Raw genomic sequence first — 20319 nt, forward strand, 5'->3', positions numbered from 1 at the left:
TGAGTGTGCCCTGTGAGGGGTTGCCGCCCCATCCTGGGTTGTTCCCCAGATCCCAGTTTTATGCCCGTAGCCTCTGGGATAGGCTCCAGACTGTCGTGACTGACGCAGTGCGGAGTGGGGAAGCAGGCAATGGAAACAGGACTGGGGTAAATAAAAGGGTTTTAATAGGAAAATGGGCATGGAAGACATACAGACTTCAATGACGGAACTGAGGATACATACTCTGACGTGGACTTAAATACACAGGACTTAATGAAACAACAAGAAACAGCTGGTAACATCTGGATTTCACAATAGGTTAATGAGGGGGGCGTGGCACATGAGAGGATTGGACGAGCAGGTCATGACACAGAACTCCTGCAACTCTGAACAGAATGGGAGGTTTCAGAAAAAAGATGGATGGATGGATGGATGGATGGATGGATTTATATTGGCCTCAGCTGGGACCTCAAATAAGTTGGCCTGCCCTGGGCCCCACTGACTATGAGCATGAGTTCTTCCTCATCTTAGCAGTGTAAGCATGTGGAGCTCAGTGCCAGTGTTTAGCCTACTCCTGTGCTGGAGTGTAATATGTTGTAGCATAAATCACCACTGCTGTATTGCTCAGAATTGTACAATTGTCATGTTACAATTATACTGTATACTGCATGCCTAACAGTGTAAACCAGAAATTTTACAACCAAATGTTGTTAGTATTCATAAAAATTGTTTTGACTTTGAGATCCTCTTATTTGCATTTAAAACATCAAAAACTGATAAATGAATTAAAAAATAATCCATTGTTGTCCTAAGTCTATTTCCCACACCAGGTGTTGTACATGCCAATTTGACATGTGTTAGATTATAGTTGAGCCAGCCATTTGGACAGCACCACGACCAATGGAAATCCTCTAGGGGCTTCTTCAACAATGGCAACTGTCCTGATGAAACGAAGCTGGAAATAAAGCAGTTGAAATATTTATCTGTTTGACTCCTTGTGTAAACCAGGGGCCTGCGGGCTTTTTCCACAACCTAGGGGGGGCTACGCATCTGGTGAGGTATGACAGTGCAGGTTGTCAATTTAGTAACTAATCCGCTAATCTGAATTTCTCCAGGTTTTAATAAGGGTTATGTGAGCTACTTGTTGGCTCCTGTAGGCTACTAGTAACTCATAGTGAACACATTGGCAACCACTGGTGTAAATGTTTCTATGTTCTGATGTAGTTTGCTGTCATCTGACTTTCTTAAAGTATCTTTAACCCATATTAGCATTAAGCTAGTCTTTACCTTGTTATTGTGTCTCAGCTGCCTTTTTTAAACCTTTCTTTGATACTTTTGTATGCAAAGGGTGACTTAGTTGGTACATGTATGACCTCACACCTCCAGCTTTGTGGGATCCAATCTCACCCCCATTTTGTGTATGTGGGGTTTCGCCATTTTCCTTCTGTGTTGCACTCTGGCTTCTTGTTATGCTCCAGTGACATGCAGTTAGGTGAGCTGTTGTCTCCAATTTATTCATATTGTGTGACTGTGTGTATGTGCCCTAGGATGGACTGGCATACCGAACAGGGTGATAGATTTCTTCAGTGAAACTTCAGGTCCTTTTCGAGTTGAATGATGAGGCTGGTTCCTTAAGCTTAAGCGGTTTATTAAGACAGAATGAAGATGCTACAGAAATATGTTTCACACGGCTGGTTCAGTGTCTTTCTCCGTCTGTCTCTGTCTGTCTGTCCCCCCCCCCCCCCCCCCCCCACTGAGGGAAGTAGGCCCTTTATCTATGGTCTTCCTACAGACTCCTGGAGCCAGGGGGTCTGACAGTCTTGGTGGGTGTAAGTTGTATGAGAAGCAAAGAACATGATGATCAAGTAGTAAGGACAGAAAGAAATATAAAAGCTATAAATGAGTGAAGTAAATGAACATACTTAAATTTTAGTCCTCTTTTCGACTGTTTCTTCACAGTGCTGTGATCAGCAAACAAGTAATAGCAAAACAATTAATGCATCTTTAACATAGACAGGGCGAGCTTTATCTTTTTCATAATTACGATCTCTCTAATTGCAATCATGCCAAAAATGCAAAGCAAATTATATTACATATAAAAATGATAGTGATTGCTTAATTATATCACACATGGCTAAAAAATGACCAAGAAAACACCAACTGGACATCTTCCCTATTTGAAAGTAAGTCAACAAACCTGATGCAAGAATATTGACACCTGAGCTGACCATTTCATCTTTCTTTCGAGATACCGGGCACAGCGTAGAATGTGCTGCACTATTTATGAAAAAGCAGCTCAGGTCTGCAAGGTAGATGGACAACCTTAGGTTGCCTAAGGCAAACTGTCACATCCAACAAGGCCCATGTTGCAAAATAAAACCTCGCTACTGAAATTTTTATAATGAGGGTCACTGATTAAAGGATCTGGTCATTTGATGTTAATATTTAAAAAATAAATAAATAAGCAAGATGTGAATGTAAGTCGGTTAAAAGTCAATATTAAAAAGTTGAGGAGATAATATATTTCCAGAACGGAATAATCAGTCTGCTCAGTCACACATTCCCCTGATGTTTGCATATTGCGATTATAATGATGTTTCACTTAAGGAAAACATGGGCTTTACACATTAAACTTGTGTTTACATAGAAAGATTGCTGCTTAGAAGTTTTTGCTAAATCTCATACATTTCTAAAAAGAAATGCAAAGTTAACATAGATAGATAGATAGGGCATTGTAAGTCTTCAGAGGTCCCAGTGCAAAGGACACATTTAAAATATTATATTACAACCCAAGATGTTTATAGCCATTTCAAAATGGCTGTAATATAAATAACTTTGCAGAGCCCAAGGCAAAAACTAGGTCAGCAAATGAATTGGACTGTAAGCATGACTCATGAGGTACAGCCTTTTCTATTAATAATAGTGATATAATGAAAATGATTGTAGAAGGAAAACTAACCGCTCTTGATCAATTTCCATTCAATAAAAAATTTATGTTTTGTTTTTGGTTTTGTACTTTATATAGAGTCTCAGCATGTCTGTGCCTTACAGCCAATGATATGGACCTCAACCTTACATCTGCAGACACATCAGTAGAAAGCATACAGTCAGAGTGTCTTATAAGATAGACTTATAAATTCATAAATCAGTCCCTGCTCTGGTTCTTTGTGTGTAGCTGACTTGTTTGAACTGGTTTACTCTCTATTCCTATTTTCACATAAGGACATGAGGTTTGATGTAAACTGGTGTCTCCGAATTGCTCTGCATGTATCACTTTCTCAATGAAGATCAAGTACAAAACACCTGTGGAAGTAGCTCCCACTACAACGGCCTAACTAATGGCTTTAAAGATACATTTACCTATGACATTTAACCTTGAGCATTTTTAAATATGAGCATAATATGTATAAATTATTCATAATTTCAAGATTTTTGAAAATTAGAATGATTAGTTCAGTCTCTTGTTCTTGGCTGAATTTCATCACTGTATTCCGAATGTTTGTTCAGTTTAATTATGTGAATTCACCTTTTTAAATACGATGACAACACATTTTCCCTGCACCTTATAACATCATAGTATTACAGTAAGAGAAAATAGTGACAATTTAGTTTTCTTCTCACTGTTTATATCAACTTTATGCAAAATGTAATTAAATGTTTTATTTTAGAACAATTGAAGTAATCACCTAATTAAAACTGAAAAGCATTTTCAAGTATTCTGTACAGTATCTAAGATTATCAGAACATCAGCAACTCATAGCTTTTTTCTAGTTTTTAACTGAGGCAAAAAATTCTGTAGGTCAATTGTTGCCATTAAGATATTTTTAATGTGACTGTTTTGAGTGGGGGTGGGTGTGTGCACAGGTTTTTTTTATTTGCGAGAACAAATTTTAATTAAAACTTCTTCTTTGGCAAACTGTTTTGCTTGTCATTTGTTGAAATGAGGTAAGGAATCATTAAAGTCATCAAAGAGTCCTCGCAAAGATACAACTCATAATGTGTGAGAGATTATGGACTTGTTGAGCTATCTGGTGAGAATGAGATAAAGGTGGATTAGATATGAATGGAGAAATGATAAGTGGGGAACAAGATTTACCACGCTCTAAATTAGGTCATAAAAAAGCTGCTTGGAATTCTGCTCCTGGAGTAAAACTCACCATTTAAGGATAGCAACAACCGAACAAAGCTAATGGTACCAGATCCATGTAGCTGATAAATAAGTGGGTCACTGCTTTGTTTAACTCTTTTCAAGGCAGCTAAACATTGCTGGCAAAGCGCTAGCACCAATGTCAAAATGTTTTGAAATTTCTAGAACAGACAAAGTCTTCTCAACATCTGTAATGTGGGTTCAGCTGGGAATCGGTCTCACGGAGTGTTTACACTTTTACACGAAAACTGTGACAAAAACTAATAATATTTGGATTTTTTTTTTGTAGCAAAATGTACTCTTTGTACATATTATATTCACATTATCACAGAATAATAATAATAGATTTTATTTATAGGTGTCTTTCAGGTCACACAATGTCACTGTACAAAATGCTAATAAGCAAAAAAAATAACAATAGAAAATAGTAGACATAAATTAACAGCAACAAATACAATTGCCTGTATAATGTTATTATTGGATAAAAAGTTGTATTTGATTTGAATGCAGCCTGAAATCATGTGGAATTTTGCAGTTCTGAAAAAGTGAATCTTTAGGCGGGATTTGAATACAAGTAAAGAGTCAATATTATTGGTGTTTTCTGGTAGAGAGTTCCAGAGATGGGCAGCAGTTTGACTAAAATCTCCGGAGCCCATGATAGTAAAGCAGGTAGGTGGTATAAAGAAAAGCCCCAATGCAGAGGACCTAAGAGCAGAAGTGGGGATGCAGAATTGTTTGATATCTGAAAGGTAAGGTGGCTTTGAAAGTGAGAAGTGGCTTTGAGGAGAATTTTGAAATCAATTTAGAGTTTGATAGGGAGCTGGTGGAGTTGTTGAAGGGAAGGAGTGACGTTGCATTAATTTGTATCATGTTGTTTTCTGATTCAGTTGGAGTTTAGGGAGAAGGCTATTTGGGAAATGATTATAGTTACAATAATCAACGCAAGAGGTGACCAAAGCATGAATGAGAATGGCGGTGCATTGTGGGGTCAGGGATAGGCAGAGATGAGCAATGCAGACGGATGTTAGCTGTTTAACGTGGGATTCGAAAGATAGAGTACTGACAAAGGTAACCCTCAGGTTCCTCACCTGAGGAGTGAGAGCAATTGTGGAACCACTGATGGAAAGAGTGGATCTTATTGCTGTTTAGGTTGACAAAGATGGTAGATAATCAAGATTTTATTTCATGTAGGCAATGTACCACAACAGGATGGAAGGGCCGAGTGAGATTTGGTGGACATGTCGTCTAGACAACAGTGGAAATGGATTCCAAATTTCCTAAAAAAAATATGACCCAGGGGGAGAAGACTATGAACGGAATGGGAACAGAACCTTGTGGAACACCACTGGTGACAGGGAAGGACTGGGAATGAATATTTTCAGGTTGAAAAAATGAAGTACAGTCAGAGAGGTATGAGGTAAACCAGGAAAAGGGGGATACCAGTGATGGCAATTGTAGCTAAAGCAGTTCAGCGAGATATTGAATGAGACAGAATCAAAACCTAGACTCAAATCCATCAGAGCACAGATAATTAAAAAGTCAGCATCAGCTATCATTTACAGTATACTGTTGGTTGATTGGTGACCTTTACTGGAACTGTTTCCATGCTATGTGTTGGAAGAAACCCAGAATGAAATGACTTAAACAGATTGTACATAATATACACGTAGTATATGGCCAAAATTACAGTAAATGGACACCCCTATTAATTAAAGGATTTGTCTAATTAAGAAACATACTTTGCTGACACATGTGTGGTATTAAGTCACACAGTTTCTTACAAAAAACCCTTAGTAGCAGAATGGGTGCCTGTACAGAAGAGGTTACTGATTTTCCACTTGGCATCATCATAGGATGCCACCTTTGCAACAAGTAGCAGTTCATTAAATGTCTGCCCTGCTAGGGCTGCCAAATGCAAGTGAGCTGAGTGTGAAGCGGAAAAGTCTGGGAACAAGTTCAGGTCTGAAGTGATGGGTCATACCAGCTCACAGAAAGGGACCTACTGTAATAACCCAGCAGCAGTACCAAACGTGAGTGGCAGCAACTTCGACCAGCAATGTTTCAGCATCAAATGGAAAGCCTTCCCAGAAGAGTAGAGGCTATTACAGCAACAATCTCTGACCAGCTTCATATTAATACCCTTGGATTTTGAATGACATGTTTGACACACTAGTGTCCACATACTGACCATATTGTGTTTTTACTAAATTTTACTTTCCACTACTGCTGGAATTATAAACACAGTTATCAATTCACGCAACACAATTATTACCAATTTGTATACAATGGCTGCAGTAACACATTGGAATTTCAATGAGAAGAGGGGGACATTGCCATCTCTGTGTATGCTACTGTATAAGACAATACTCCAATCAGCCATAATATTAAAACTACTGAAAGGTGAAGTGAATAACATTGATTATCTCATGACAATGGCACTTATCACTGGTGCCTTTATATATTAGGCAAGTAAACAGTCAGATCTTAAAGATGATGTGTTGGAAACAGATGATTAGATGACTGAGTCAATGTATCTTAAAAACACCAGCTCTTGTGGATTGTTCCATGTATGCAGTGCGATCCATCCATCCACCTCCTACCACATTTCTTGGTCAGGTCGCGGGGGCAGCAGTCTAAGCAGGAAAGCCCGGACTTCCCACTCTCCAGCCACTTCATCCACCTCCTCTGGGGGAATCCCGAGGTGTTCCCAGGCCAACTGAGAGACATAGTCTCTCCAGTGTGTCCTGGGTCTTCCCCAGGGTCTCCTCCATCTGGGACATGCCCGAAATACCTCACCAGGGAGGCGTCCAGAAGGCATCCTGCCCAGATGCCCGAGCCACCTCACCTGGCTCCTTTCAATGCGGAGGAGCAGCGGCTCTACCGACTTGATTTGACTCTACCGTACAGCCCGAACGACCGAGCTCCTCACCCTATCTCTAAGGGAGAGACCAGTCACCCTGTGGAGGAAACCCATTTGCGTGTTCGTTCTTTCGGTCACTACCCACAGCTCATGACCACAGGTGAGGGTTGGAACGTAGATCGACTGGTAAATCGAGAGCTTCGCCTTTTGGCTCAGCTCTCTCTTCACCATGACAAACCAATGCAGTGCCCGCATCACTGCTGATGCCGCACCGATCCGCCTGTCGATCTCCTGCTCCATCCTTCCCTCACTCGTGAACAAGACCCCGAGATACTTAAACTCCTCCACTTGGGGAAGGACTCCCTCCCCGACCCGGAGAGAGCATTCCACTCTTTTCCAGCTGAGGACCATGGTCTTCGAGGTGCTGATTTTCATCCCAGCCGCTTCACACTCAGCAGCGAACTGCCCCAGTGAGACCCGAAGGTCACGGTCTGATAAGGCCAACAGAACCACATCATCTGCAAAAAGCAGAGACCCAATCCTGAGGTCACCAAACCGGACTCCCTCAACGCCCTGGCTGCACTGAGAAATTCTATCTATAAAAGTTATACGTATGCAGTGAACCTATCAAAAGTGATACAAGGAAGGCCAACTGGTAAACGAGTGATGGGGTCATGGGTACCCAGATGGTACATGTCAAAGTAACATCTACATGAACACCAGGATGCTGGCTTTGATAGAAAGCTGTCAGAAGACCACTGTCCACTTGCAAAAGCACCTACCATGGACAAAGGAGCATCAGAACTGGACCATGGAGCAATGGAAGGAGGCCATCTGATAAGTCACGTTTTCTGTTACATCATGTGGACGGCCAGAAGCGTGTAGGACATTTACATCGGGAAGAGATGACACCAGGATGCACTATTGGAAGGCAAGCAGGCAGAGTCATGCTCAGAGCGAATTCCACAGATCTTATTCCGATCAAGCGTCTGGGATGTGCAACAAGCTCTATCCATGGAGGCCCCACCTCACAACTTACAGGACTTAAAAGATTTCTTTCTAATTTCTTAGTGCCAGATACCACAGGACACTTTCAGAAGTCATGTGGTGTCCATGCCTCAATGGGTCAAACTGCTTAAGTGGCACAAGGGGGGCCTACACAATATTAGGCAAATGATTTTAATGTTACTGGCTGAGTGTTAAATTATTTGAGTACAACCTGTCCCCCAGTAAATGAATCCAGACTATGATACCTTTTCTGACTCGTATTACTATCTATTTTGTTTCATCAAATCTCTTATTATTGATTTATTTTTCCTATTTATATTGTGTTGGTCACATGAAACCCAGAAAAAGGAAGGAAGCCCCATCTCTAATAGCACAATTATTCTGGGCTCTGTACCACATGCTCCAGTTTATCATTCCAACCAGAATGACTTCAGTGATCTCAAATTTACATGTGATAAGAAACTGGTCAGAGCTATTATCTGCTGTGCTAGTAATAACCTCCTAATCACTGCAACCAAAACCTTAGGGATCATTGTTAACTTCAGAAATGCACAACCTCCCATCTACAGTATATCAGAGGCCAACAAATAGCCATTACGGGCTCCCTGAAATTCATGGAACACCGGCACGGACAGTATTTTCAGGGAAGCAAAGTAGAGGTTGTACTTCCTCAGATAGTTAAAGAATTTTATGGTTAGCCATCCTTGAAAGCATCTTAACCTCCTCCATTACAGTTTGGTATGATAGCTCTGACAACAAGACTAGTTGAAGACTTCAATGCATTAATTCCAAAGCCTTTAAACTACCTGGCACTCACTTCCCCTTCCTCAAGTTCTACACTGAACGAGCCACTAAATCTGTCAATAAGATTATCTTGGATTCTTCATACTCCACACATAGCCACTCAGACCCCCACTGACAAAAACCTCCCACTAAAGAATAGCGTCGTCCCAATCGCTATCAGGATACTGAGGCTTTAAGATGCTACTGCACCTCCATGCCTGCCTTTGCACACTTACCTTAATTGACTTGATAAGAGACTATTTCAATTATCACCCACTTGGTTCGGATTAAGCGAGAGATGATGGATGGATGGATGGATGGATGGATGGATGGTTGTGTGGCAGTTAAGTTCTCCTTTCTATTCTTGTATATTATAGTTCTAGCACTTGTAACCGGGGTTAAGTCATAGAGGTGGAGGAGATGTGGTATATTTATCGTCATCTTGTTTTACCACTTTAAAACAATACAAAATGAACAAAAAAAATTTAATCAAAATATTATTTAATTTGATATGGACATGGTACGTATCACATGGTTAAACAATGCTTGAATAAAAAAAAAACATAACATTTGAATTAAACTTAAAAATCCATCAAAATGGCTTATCCCTACAAATAAAATTCTTGCTTATTCATTCATAAACCCTGTGAAAATGCACTGAAATATTACTTATTAGATGTTATTATATGTTTCTTACACGTCTTACTGTACGTCTAGCAGTATCTAGCTAATTTGTTTTGGCAGTAGTACTAAAAAGTTAAATAAATCAAAACATAAATACATAGGACAGAACTCAACGTGTCATGCAGGAATTCCTCATCTACCCAAGAAATTGTCTGGTCAAAGTTACTAATGAAAATTTTGTTTAAAAATGAGATTTTTAGCACAAAGGTAAGATTTTATTAAAGTGTTCATTTTGAATCTTTTACTAAATTTTGGAAAGGTAACGTTGAAGGAGGTGGAATTGCACTCCAGCAAGGTGCGATTTGGATATAAGAAGGCGGAGCTGGGCTCTGTACACTCAGCTTATAGTATACAGTAGCTATATAAACGTCCATTGATGTTAGAACTTTTGATTGTGGACAGGCTTGAGGAGTAGCTAATTAAACATATCTGACATACTATTATTCTGCCAAGATATTTAATCCACAGTACTTTGGAGTAAATTGTAGTAAAATAGGTGTTTGTAGCTTTACTACCAAATATTTTGTTGCAAAGTTGAAGAGAATCGTTTAAAGTAGATTTTTGATGTAGATTATGAAGAGAGGGTCCACAGAAGGATGTGTATTGCACATTCATAATAACATTTTCATATATTTTTATATTTTCTCTGTTTTTGCACCGTTGGTAATATGATGTATAAAAGACTGTGTTCTCTGCATCAAATTTGACTATTCTTATTACTGAGATGCAGCTGAGGTAAGTCATCTTACCTTTCAAATGCAAATTACCCCCATAAATAAGCTCTGAACATTTTACATTCCTTTGGTTTTGCACCATGAATTGGGGACGATGAATAAATTTAAATCTAAAAGAGCAAATTTGTTTCCAACCAAATAATAACTGTGCATTGAGCGCCAAAAGCCTCTACTGTGATACTTTGCAGTGACCTTTTTGGTATAAGACATACAGTTAATTTATAGTACATTTCAAATGTCTCTTTTGATATGGATGACTTTCATGCTCTATGTGAAATGGGAGCCTTTATCTTTTTTATCTTTAGAAGAGAACAGGGAAGATATTTGTCAGGACAGCAAACAAAATGCCAAGTATCTACACAGATAGATGTATCGTAATGCAACTATTAAGAACTTTGTACCTAACAAGTAAGCAAAATGGTCAATATCTGTGGATATGCTTGTGAAGTATGAAATAACTGCAAAGGGGAGTTAGCTGAACAACCTATAAATATAGCATTTGGGCTAAAATAAAATGCTGCACAAGGCACAAGTAAAACAAATTTCCCAGAACAAATATTTCAAATTAAATGATCATGTTTTTATTGTAAAGGAGATATACCAATGGAAATGTGTTAAAGAAGCTTATTTCATAATGAAAAGAAATATAAAAGTAAATGAATGATGATCTCTGATGATGGTGGAAATTTTACAGTATGCAAGGGAAAACAGGAGAGACATTTTTCACCCAATCTATTTTGTTCCTTCAGAGATTGAATCTGTTGATGTGAAACGGATGATATCTACTCGCTATGAGAATATGAATGGAAATAGCAGATTGGTTGATTTGATGCACTGGGGTGTGTCTGGCTTAGGTTACTAAACTGAGCACAAGTTTTGAGTTTCTACTACAGGAACATGAAATAACACACAAAAAGTACATAATGGAAGCAAAACTGAAGGTTTCTGATATATAAAAATTTTGCTACCCAGTCTCTCAAACAAAGGCAGCCTTTTCAAGCAGCACTATACACATTTATTTCTAACTCAAACCCTAAAGCCTAGCAGGAATGTCTTTTAAAGTGTTGTCGATCTTGAATTGATTGATGGGCTTGCTTTCTATCTGGGATGTATCGCAGCCTTGTGCCCCGTGCTGTCTGGACCGTACTGCCCCATGAACCTGACTAGAATAGGCAGTTGGTTTGATAGATCTGACACTTACCACTGACCAGTTGAGCATCACTCCACTGGAAAATTTTCATATAAACAGCAAAACACCATGCTTCCACATGTCTTTTCCCATATATTTGCTTAGAGTTTACGGTAAATATGTTGCTTGAGGAAAAGCTGATACATAAAGTGTTGGTGGATTGCTGTGTAACCCTACTAATTAAGGCACTATAATGCTATGCTAGAAGCAGACTGTCTTAAATGTTTTGAGTTGTGTGCAAGCCGGTAAAATGCAAGCTGCATGCGGTATCTGTGCAGAAGAGGCATGTAAGGCAAACTGAACACAGCTGTGATAAAGAAAATATCGAATAAAAATAGCAAAATGAAAACTGAGAAGTACAAAGTTATCCTTCACAGAAATGAGCCTGTAGCGAGATGGTTCAAATTCTGAACCTTTAATAAAGAAAGTCTGACGAATAGTGAAGCCAAGTCGAAAACCTTAAGATGGGGAAGAGAGCCGAACAGAAATCAATACGCTGAAGACAAGGCAAAAGTTTGGAGAACTGAGCCACGGCACAAAGAAGAGCCTTTAAAGTGTAACAGAACTTATAAAACACAGCTATACAGAAAAGAAGAAATATGTGCAAAACATATACGGATTTAACTTATTGACAAATGGGACATACTTTAAAGTATGTGTGGGGGGGGGGGGGTATGGAACTGGAGACTGATTGACGGTCAATTGGAAAGGAGTCAGTTAGAAGGGAATACGATGTCTGCTGATTCTGTTTGGAAATATATGACGATGCCTGCAATTATAAGTGGTGCTGGGGCTGCTATGCATATTTGGACCAAAGTGGACAAAAGGACCAAAAGCAATCTGGGCCACAATAAAAGGAGATCAAGGGAAAAACAGGCAACAGATGGCAAAGTCAGCAGGATGCCTTCACAAGGTAACATCATGAGGCACTAACAATGGAAAATGGCCACACACATCTTTGGCAATACGGCTGTATTAGTAATTCACGTGTACATTTTAATTACCCCTTTTTTGATGTTCTGTAACAGCTGTTGATGCCTCTGTAACAAGAAGTTAAAGAAATCCTGTTTTCACTGATGGGCTGCTACGATTAAGACTATATAAGCACATAAAAGTTTTCAAAAATCACTTCTAGTAAATGACAAGCCAATTGAAGATTTTCATTTAACTGTTATAATCCATGAGCAAACATCATATTGGGGTTTGATTGCTTCACTTTATTCCATAATACAGAAACCAGTCCATCCATCCACCAATCATTCGTCCTCGTTAGGGTGGCAGGAGGCTCGCAGCCTATCCCATGCTGATACAAATGAGTTATTCGACAAGTTAAATGTTTTTCGCAGGTTAAAATATTAAACCTTTTTTAATGGAGAGAAGGTATCAAATGCTGAAATCAGACTCGAGTGTATAATCTGCTGATGGGGGGATTAATGATGTCTTCACAATCAAAGTGTTTGACTGTCAGAATGGCTAGAAACATCATATAAAATAATCAGACCTCAGATGCAAGACTGTCAATAGTGTTTGATTCCCAAGATAAACTAAACACTAAAGAGTGACGCGAGGATTGAAACAGAAACCCAATCTTCCTGGTTGTATTTCCGGTTGGCAAGAGAAATGTTGTTGTCATAGTACTTGAGTGGATGTCTGGTATGATAATGAACAACTAAGTATTCTTGCTCACATCCTACAATCATTTAACATAATCTTCAGAGGAAATAACTGGTTTACTACTTCTCAATAGTTACATTTACATCTTATAAATGATTTTGTGCAATGGATATATTGGACGAGATGAAGACAACATCTTCTGGGAATCCTTATCGTGTTTAAGCATGTCTTTGAAGTTTGTTGTTATATCACTTCAAGGCTTTTTCAGTTTTTGTGCTGATTTGAGTCTTCTGTCAGCTATTGTATAAAAATTGTTTTTCCATTCAAATATCCATCTTCCAATTCTTTAACCAGGACAGGGTCAAATGGGAGCCCATCCCAGGAAATACAGTGCAAATGGCCAGGGAACAGTCCCTCTCAGGTGACACAATCAGGGACAACACATATGTATAGCCAATGTCGAAGCACCAGGTGCGGAATATTAATTCTTTCTCGAACCAAATTTGAAAAAAATCAAAAGCAAAATTCTGGCTCAGTTGCACATCATTCATTCTTACAGAATCTCTATGTCCTTGTTAAACTGCTTTGGTAGTCTTGAGGAATTGACATTGTGTAGGTTTAATATTATAAAAATTCGATTGTAATATTCTTTTTTGTAAACTTCTTTTGAGATAACACTGAATCTCTTTTTGCTTTACGTATTTGATTTTTATGCAATAATAAACAGGGTCCATAGAAGTAACAAGAACTATTTCTCCACCTATTTCTCGTGTGACTATTACATAAAATATGTACAACTTACTGTGTGTGAGCAGTTTTTCTTGCATTTGGAAGTTTCCATTTACAACTCGTGACTTTAAGCTAAATTTAGTTAATAACATAATATACAACGCATAATATTTAATGGCTAATTTGAATGGCTTCTACCATATTTAAAATGTCAATGTTTGACATACTGTACTACTTAACACTTCCCAGAATTATGCTAAAGAAGCTCTATGTGGGGCAGAATTATTTCCTAGGCTGCTTTGTAGTGGGAAATAGCAGACGTACATACAGTGAAAATCTGTGCATGGTATCTTGCACTCTTGGAGAGATTGACAACTTCTGGCAAGCAAGTATGACAATGCATGATGCAACTTAGGTACAGGCTAAATGCCACTATAGTAGGAAACTATGTTTCTTCATGTAAAATGGCAGCTGATAGACTAGATATGTCTGAACATGTATGTATAAAATGTCACCATGCACACACCTAATGACTACTGATTTACCCAACCATGTTGACACAGGCTTCAGGTTATGAAAGTTCCACATTCCAAACCCAACAAAGCCTGAAATGCACCTGTAATTTGATAGATTTTTGTTGGGTAGGTAAAGCACGACTGTACTGCTCCAGGGCCACCTGTGCTGCATGATGTTTCCTGGGAAGCAGGTCTCTAGCCACTACTGAGCGGGAGTATGAGCTTAAGAAAGCATGGTTGTTATACCAGCACAGCTCCAAGATTCTGACCACTGGCAAGGGATGGATAAATTAGGCTCGGTGTTGTGGCTATAAAAGCATGTTACCAACATTAAACTGAGACTTCAGATTTGTCCCTGTGGTTCGGGATGGAAACCAAAAATCTGAACACATGACTTATCCAAAAATGAAGGACAGGTGACATAAACCAGTCAGCTGGTCCACCCTCCTGGGATGATCAGGGACTACGCTCCCCACCCCCCACACCCACTCAAAAATGCACATATTACATATGTAGATATTAGCAGAGGTGGACATTTCAGGTCCAGAAAGTAAAAATCCAGACCAGGATTTTGTTTCAACCAAGCATTTGAGCATAAAGAGTTATAGTCACATATTACTCAACTGGTTGGTTGAAACTAAATCTTTTTACTTTCTGGACCTGAAATGTCCGTTTCTGGCATACGTGATATGTAGAATTGACAGAAATATGTTTTTTTTTTTTGTTTTAATAATACAGTACTTTCCTTAAAATACAGACATTTTAGGCTTGACCCGTAGAACAAGTTGTCTGTCTGTATTTTATTTCTGCTGCATATTGGCCTTTCTTGAGCGTGACAATGCAAACATCAGGCTCACATCAGTCTGCGGCTCTGCGGCCAGAGGAATGCTGCCACTCTCAGGCCCCTGAGCACGACCCTTAACCCCAATTTCTCTAAGGGTGCAGGCCGACCCCGTGCGGTGACCTCTGAATCACAGTCACCTGTACGTCTCATACAAGGTAAGACGGGAAAGATGGAAACAGAATTCCTTCTAGGGGATGAATAAAGTGTCGCCATTCCATAGAGATCTCACAACAACACAAATACATCGTTTTACATTTGATTCCCCTCATAAGATCAGAGATATGTAAATGAACAATCTAACCAAGGAGGCCTTGTCTGGGGGGAACAGCTGTAAATCATTATGTGATATGCTTTGGGTTGTAAGCTGGAATCTTCTTACACTATCCTTCGGTACCTCCAGAAGGGAAAGATTAATTTTTTATTAAAACTTTTTCTTCTTCTTTTAGAAAAAAAGGAGAAATGATTATTTTAAGCAGTATCTTCAGTGTCAGCACTAGCAAAACTATGTTTTTTATAATGTCTTTGGAATTTTTGTAACGAAAAAGAAAATGATATACCCATCTTGAATAACCACTTACCTAGTACAGAGGGTCAGGGGTGGACTAACTTCTGTGGAGGCCCTTGGCTGACTTGGGTGGGGGCCCCCCCTAAGGGGGGCATTGCAGATGTAAAACATGCTATGAAACAGTGGAGCATCAATAACATTCAAAGTGTGGGATGCCAGTGATAAAACTTAGCGATTAGGGTGGGGGCAGGAATGCTGTCAGTGAAATTTTGTGATGGAGAGACAGGGGTTATCACGCCAGAGAACAGATCCGTTAAATTTAAGAGGTTTAATCATTCCCTCTTTCGCTAAAGTTAATCTTGAATTTTTGCATACATTCATTTCATTCAGTTCCCTCCACATCTGTTCACAAGTTGTCTATCACTCTAGCGAGACGGTATCAGACAATGGAGTAATGTTAGTCTTGCATCGCTGTGCCATTTTGGTTATTTGTTAGGTTATTTCGTGCCAGTTTGCTTAATGGTGAACAACCAATAGACTCCGGTGGTAAAAGAAAACTGGGTAGCATGAAGTCTCAGAGTAGGAATAATCTGTTATAGCCGGGCCAGGGGGCAACTGAAACTGTCGCTATAAATGCAAATAACAGACATGTTACTATCATTTAAATAATCATTTATGTTATATCCATAAACATAACTTCTGGAAATTCTGTCTTATTGGGGCCCTAGGTTGCTGCCTACAGTAGCCTTGCTTTATGGTAAATCTGCCCATGGTCACAGCGAACCTTAAGCACATCCAGGAAACATGGGGGGGTGCAGCAGGGGGCACTCTGGATGGGATGCTAGTCCATCACAGTGTAAGCATGCTAGAGACAGAGCTGAAGGCAGGATTCAAACACGAAACCTTGTACATATAAGGCTACTGTGTTTTCCACATTATCACATATACAGTATGTATATGGCAATTAATATGTAAAACATGAACGTGGACCTATGAACAGAAGAAATGAACACTGCACATATTTTCGTAATATAAGCCAGTGGTAATACGGCTTCCTGTTTCACTGATCCTAGGATGCCGCTGTTCATGCATCTCAGCAGGATAAGTCTCCCTGCCCGTGATCAGGAGGTTGCCAGTTAGAGCCTTGGCTGAATACTTACAGTACATGTCCGTGGGCCCTTGAGGAAAGGACCTTAACCATCAGCTCCCTGGGCACTGCAAGGTTGCTGCCTCCTCACTGTAACCCCCTAAGCTTGCTCTCGCCTGTATGGAGGGCAAAGAAATTTTCCCCACAGGGATAAAGGATCACTATTGTATCCCAGTAAGAGAGCTTCCAGATTGTCAGTGCTGTTATCCATACGGCGACATGTGGCTGTGAAGGGGCATAGGGATCAAGTGACTTGGGTATGGTGATCCTCACAAATGTCAGGTTATACAGCTGAGGACTGTGTGCAGGCACTGTATTGATGCTGGTTTTCACATCCTTAATGCCATGCTGAATGCATGCCATCCTAAGTGCCCTAACAGACCAGCCACTGACATTTTTGTAAAATACCAGACTAATCCTACTAAGACAATTAAAACTGAAACCTTCAAGAAATTCCTTTTGTGGTGGAGAAAGTGCTATATCCAGGGCCAGATTAAGAAGGGTGGGGGGGCTGTGAGCTAGAGGCATTTTTGGGGTCTTACATGAACAAAATATTTTGGAGAATACAAACTACTATGAGTGCTATGCAGTCATCCCTGCAAATTTGCTAATTTCACATTTGTGGTTTTGGTTATTGTGGGCTGGCCGTGAACATTTAAATCAAAAACTCACAATATGTAAGCCAAAAACAATACAAAAGATCATTAGGATCACAAACAAACATCATACAATATTTAAATATTAGTAATGCATGGGGGCGGCATGGTGATGCAGTGGTTAGCACTGTTGCCTCACACCTCTGGGACCCACGGTTAGAGTCTCCACCTGAGTCACGTGTGTTTGGAGTTTGCATGTTCTCCCCATGTCATCGTGGGGTTTCCTCTGGGTACTCCGGTTTCCCCCCACAGTCCAAAAACATGCTGAGGCTAATTAGAGTTGCTAAATAGCCTGTAGGTGTGCCTGTGTGAGTGACTGGTGTGTGAGTGTGCCCTGCGATGGGCTGGCCCCCCATCCTGGGTTGTTCCCTGCCTCGTGCCCATTGCTTCCGGGATGGGCTCCGGACCCCCCGCGACCCAATAGGATAAGCGGTTTGGAAAATGGATGGATGGATGTGCCTGTGTGAGTGAATGGTGTGTGAGTGTGCCCTGTGATGGGCTGGCCCCCCATCCTGGGTTGTTCCCTGCCTCGTGCCCTTTGCTTCCGGGATAGGCTCCGGTCCCCCGTGACTAAATAGGATAAGCGTTTTGGAAAATGGATGGATGAATAGTAATGCATGGTAATGGTTAGTGTAATGCACTTTAATATTAAAAGCACTAGTTTGGGTTCGCCGTGCCTCTTTGTCTCGCCTACCAGCCTCACTCTCGTGTTAGCTGTCTTTGTGATCCTCCAGTCTTGCGTTTCTCTGAGTAACTTTTAAACTTTACAGTGCCATTAATCTCGCATATTTAATAATAGGTTTAAAACATAGTGCTCCCAGTGCGTACAGTAGTAATTTGACATGCAATGTGTACAGTACAGTGCTGTTTGCTTAGAAACTGGTAATAAATAGACGTTTTATGTTATTCTTTAGGCTGGCAGACTGTTATGGGTTGAAAGGTACAGTAAGAGGTACCCAAGTTCTATTCACAAATTTTCAAATTCACTGGGATCTTCTGACCCTATGTGTTGCTAATATGCAGGGAGCACTATAGACATCAACTTCACGGTTTCAGAGTCAACCAGAGTGAAGTAAATGACTACTACTGAGTTCTTAAGAATTTATTTAGTGGTTAATTGTCATTGTTGACACAGTAGACAATGCACAACAACCCATATATGACATAGCGGGGAGCAGCTAATTCAGCGCCCGGGGAGCAGTACCTTGCTCAGGGTACCTCAGTGATGCCTTGCTGGTCGGGGAGCAGGACCTCACTCAGGGTACCTCAGTGATGCCTTGCTGGTCGGGGAGCAGTACCTCGCTCAGGGTACCTCAGTGATGCCTTGCTGGTCGGGGAGCAGTACCTCGCTCAGGGTACCTCAGTGATGCCTTGCTGGACGGGGAGCAGTACCTCGCTCAGGGTACCTCAGTGATGCCTTGCTGGTCGGGGAGCAGCACCTCGCTCAGGGTACCTCAGTGATGCCTTGCTGGTCGGGGAGCAGCACCTCACTCAGGGTACCTCAGTGATGCCTTGCTGGTCGGGGAGCAGTACCTCGCTCAGGGTACCTCAGTGATGCCTTGCTGGTCGGGGAGCAGTACCTCGCTCAGGGTACCTCAGTGATGCCTTGCTGGTCGGGGAGCAGCACCTCGCTCAGGGTACCTCAGTGATGCCTTGCTGGTCGGGGAGCAGCACCTCGCTCAGGGTACCTCAGTGATGCCTTGCTGGTCGGGGAGCAGCACCTCGCTCAGGGTACCTCAGTGATGCCTTGCTGGTCGGGGAGCAGCACCTCGCTCAGGGTACCTCAGTGATGCCTTGCTGGTCGGGGAGCAGCACCTCACTCAGGGTACCTCAGTGATGCCTTGCTGGTCGGGGAGCAGCACCTCGCTCAGGGTACCTCAGTGATGCCTTGCTGGTCGGGGAGCAGCACCTCGCTCAGGGTACCTCAGTGATGCCTTGCTGGTCGGGGAGCAGTACCTCGCTCAGGGTACCTCAGTGATGCCTTGCTGGTCGGGGAGCAGTACCTCGCTCAGGGTACCTCAGTGATGCCTTGCTGGTCGGGGAGCAGTACCTCGCTCAGGGTACCTCAGTGATGCCTTGCTGGACGGGGAGCAGTACCTCGCTCAGGGTACCTCAGTGATGCCTTGCTGGTCGGGGAGCAGCACCTCGCTCAGGGTACCTCAGTGATGCCTTGCTGGTCGGGGAGCAGCACCTCACTCAGGGTACCTCAGTGATGCCTTGCTGGTCGGGGAGCAGCACCTCGCTCAGGGTACCTCAGTGATGCCTTGCTGGTCGGGGAGCAGCACCTCGCTCAGGGTACCTCAGTGATGCCTTGCTGGTCGGGGAGCAGCACCTCGCTCAGGGTACCTCAGTGATGCCTTGCTGGTCGGGGAGCAGCACCTCGCTCAGGGTACCTCAGTGATGCCTTGCTGGTCGGGGAGCAGCACCTCGCTCAGGGTACCTCAGTGATGCCTTGCTGGTCGGGGAGCAGCACCTCGCTCAGGGTACCTCAGTGATGCCTTGCTGGTCGGGGAGCAGCACCTCACTCAGGGTACCTCAGTGATGCCTTGCTGGTCGGGGAGCAGCACCTCGCTCAGGGTACCTCAGTGATGCCTTGCTGGTCGGGGAGCAGCACCTCGCTCAGGGTACCTCAGTGATGCCTTGCTGGTCGGGGAGCAGTACCTCGCTCAGGGTACCTCAGTGATGCCTTGCTGGTCGGGGAGCAGTACCTCGCTCAGGGTACCTCAGTGATGCCTTGCTGGTCGGGGAGCAGCACCTCACTCAGGGTACCTCAGTGATGCCTTGCTGGTCGGGGAGCAGTACCTCGCTCAGGGTACCTCAGTGATGCCTTGCTGGTCGGGGAGCAGTACCTCGCTCAGGGTACCTCAGTGATGCCTTGCTGGTCGGGGAGCAGTACCTCGCTCAGGGTACCTCAGTGATGCCTTG

Source organism: Brienomyrus brachyistius, chromosome 7 (genome assembly GCF_023856365.1).
Source record: "Brienomyrus brachyistius isolate T26 chromosome 7, BBRACH_0.4, whole genome shotgun sequence".
NCBI classification, from domain to species: domain Eukaryota; kingdom Metazoa; phylum Chordata; class Actinopteri; order Osteoglossiformes; family Mormyridae; genus Brienomyrus; species Brienomyrus brachyistius.